Here is a 3,861-nt window from a genome sequence, read left to right on the forward strand (position 1 = left end):
ATTGACCAGGAGGGAAATTGACCTTATACAGGTAAAAATTGCATTCGAAATGGGGAATGCAATGCCGTTATATGTGGACTTGGAAAGACTAGAGATCGGATTTTTGCTATGCATCCCATTTGTAGCCCCTGAACTTATTTATCAAACGAAGTGGGTACACAACGTGGGATTTTGGCAAGAGGACAAATTCATTAAGATTAAGACTCCAGAAGTGGTGGCATTTCAGTCATGGGAACCTGAAGTTTATTTAATACCAAACCTGGAAACATGTGTAACATTTAAAGAACAAAATTATATGTGTCCAGGTAAACCGTTTGTTCCTGATGCCACAGATGCTATTTGTGGATTGAAATCTGACCCAAATATATCAGAGGGATGTGAAGTGATTATTAGTAATATGGGGAGTGAAGAAATGGCACAGGCTAAGATGGTCAGAGGTAAATGGTTGGTCAGCACCTGTTTAAAGAACATGACGGTAGTACATTTAAACCATGGAACATACGTGGTTAAACAGGTAAAATATAATGTTTTTTATTTACAGGTTCCAAAGGATGCAATTGTGTCAATTGGGGGATTAACATTGTTTCATGTAACAAATGATGTTTGGGAAAGCCAAGTGGAAAATATCGATTTTTTTCAAAGGGATACTTTTCCAATAGATCCAGATGTGGAATATTTATTGAATCACAAAGAAAGACATGTTATGAAAATGAATTTGCGAAAAAACAATATTACAATTAGTAATCTGGGCATAATAGAAGTGGAAAGATTTAATTGGGGAACCTGGGGGGAACGCTCAATAGTGGGTTTGGCTATCCTGGTGCTAATCATGGGTGGATGGTTGATTGTGCTATCAGTAAAAATGAAAATGTTACTGATTTTACTGACTACGTCAGGAAGAGAAAGATATCCCAATACACATGCATTTTAAAAGAAAAAGAAAGAACAAGTTGTTTTTAGGAATTGACTTGGATTATAGCCAAGTTCTAAAAACAAAAGGAGGGTATATGTAAGGATATTTGGCATGTTACAGCACAGAGTACAGCACTACTGCACAAGTAGCACATTTTTTTGCAGCACCACCACAAGGGTGCGGTACCTTGCTATATGGGTTACCAGATTAACAAGGAAAGACAGGCTATTCAGTCAAAAACGATTTTAACATATAAGATGCAAATCTATTTTTACAGTTAAAAGCACACGTGCTCATTTAAAAATGCACACTATTTTTCACCTGAAATGCCTATGGTGCGAGAGACACATTTGAAAATTAACAGCTAACCTATTAACCATTAACCTGACTAATAAAACCTTATTTAACATAACCCACTAATAAAATGTGTTCTCCACTGCAGAATTAGGCATACTCTGAAAACCATTTAAATGTGTGTGCAGATTTTTTTTTCTTCTCTTCTCTGCCTGATTCTCCGTGTTTTTGTGCACAGTAACTGCAGGAAGAAGGAAGTCAGATTTGCAACAATTGCAAATGTATAAGCGAAGCTATTGTTGAAGAGTAGGAGGATGAGAGATGATGGATTTCATTGGGACACGTCATACAGAGGGCTGAGAGGAAAGTTTTAGTGGGCAGTAACGGGGAAAAAGACAGGAGACATTTTTCTGCACTACTGGGGAGAAGACCTGGCTGTGGGGCTCCTGACTGAATGCAGATTCCTGTGTCCTGCTGCAGTCGAGATTGGGGAGAGCTGAAAGAAGGACCTTTCCACTGGCTGAGGCATTCCTATCTGCAAAAGCTGAGAATTCCAGGCAATGAACCCGGTTTGAGAAGGCAAGCGTTCCTTTTTGCTGGAGTTAATCCAAGGGAGCCACATTCACAAAGAGAACAGCCAAAGAGAACAACTAAAAAGATAAGGTAATGAGAAGTGTGGGAGCTGAGTGTGTACGGTAATATGCAGTCAGTGTAGGATTCCTGTGCATGCCTTAATCAAATGCTATTGTTGCAATTTGAGTTCTGTTCTCCGCCACGCTCTTTGCAGTGTGTCATAGACAATGCTTTTACTGTACCATTTTATTTATTTCTGTAAAGAGTGAGATCGTGTTTAAATGCAACTTTTATAATACAGAAAAATATTTGAAAACAGACGGGTGGTGTATTTAATATTTATCATTACAATGCCGATGAAGTGGGGAGATTTTAAACAGTGCAATGGTCATTTTAAGACAGATGTGTGCATGTCAGATTCAGTATGAACAGTTGTGAGTGATTGTAGCATAGCTCGTTGGAGGTACATGAGCCAACGGGAAGAGAGACTCTCAGAACATAGCTCCCTACCGTATATAAGGTAGTGGAAATTACCACAAGATTACCATATATAGCTCTCTGTCGTAAATAAGTCAGTGAGTTCGCCCATGGTGGCACACCAACACTATCACTGGAAAATGTGGTATTCCTAGAATGCAGGTCTGAGGTCTCTCTAGTGATCACACGAAAAATCTAAGCAAAGATAAGGGATTCTGGACATTGGGGCCACAAATAAAACAAGGGAATTATGCTCACCAAAATACCACCAACCACGTATACCAAATATGCAGGTCTGGGTGCTGAAATAATGCATGTCCATTGTATTATTGTTGCACATGGCCAAATCTGAATACAAAGAGTGATTATTGCTAAGTTATTTTTCGGCGGTAATAAAATACCGTCAGGCCCCAAATCTCCACAAAATACCCTACAGTACAGATAAAAAATAATAAACAGGAGAAACAAATACAACAGTATACCAAGTTACTATTGTATAACACCTGACAAACTGCACCTACACCTTATAGCCCAACAATTACATCACCTTAAATCACCTGTGCCAATGAGTCCAAAAAATTAAATCAAGTCAATTAAATCAAAACCACACACACCACATAGTGTCCCCAAACACCAATGAAAACACCTTTGCATATTGGCATCATTACTTCCACTAGAGGGCTGCAAAGATATTCACTGTTTAATGGGCTCCAGTACTTCAACAGAAGTTCACTCGTAGATAGAGTATTGCACGCTCTCTACTATCTATGGGAATAAGTGAAAATCATATAACAAACATACTACCAACAGTGGGGGGTGTTACAATATAATAGTTGACCTGGTAACTATAACCGATCTTGCAACAATATATTTACCTTAACGTGTTCAGAACTACGCTATCTTGTTGCCGGTCACCGCGAGCATGTAGAGGCAACACCATTCAACATACACGGTAACAATAGCGTGTGTAAACATAGAAGACATACTACCGCCATCTGGAAATTTAGGAAAAGCAATAGAGCTCAAGAAAGGACTGAGCTGCCTACTCGCCTCATGTGATACGTAGTAAGGCCAAATGTACAAAAGGGGAGAACGTCGCAACCACAACAGTAAATGTCAAACATGCCGCACCTGCTCCAGCGCTGAAATATACCAACACTGTCACAAAGTAAGTCACATGTACTACAACTGAACAAAAACAAGGCAACGAATAGCAAAAAAAGTGTAGAAAAAGTGAAACCAAGGAAAAAAGGGGAAAAGGATTCACACGGTGGTGAAAAATTGTTTAAATAAATAAGTGCAACAAACATACCTAATAGCCACAATGGGGGCAAAGCTAATAAAGTCATTTCAACATATGTATACAGGCATGTCCAAAACTTAATATATATTAGCCTCCTATGCCAAAAGCAAATAGATTAAATGTCTGCATAAATACATAGTTTCAACATTAGAAAAAAGACTGTGTTAAACAGTTTTAGCACATGTATACACATACTCTAAGCTGGTCCGAGTGTGCAAAAATACATAATTGTCACACAGGAAACAAATACTGTATTAAACAATATAAGTATATGTAGAAAACTCTCCAAATTAATCCATGT

The sequence above is a fragment of the Ambystoma mexicanum genome, chromosome 10, assembly GCF_040938575.1.
Source record: "Ambystoma mexicanum isolate Mex_15411 chromosome 10, UKY_AmexF1_1, whole genome shotgun sequence".
Taxonomy (NCBI): domain Eukaryota; kingdom Metazoa; phylum Chordata; class Amphibia; order Caudata; family Ambystomatidae; genus Ambystoma; species Ambystoma mexicanum.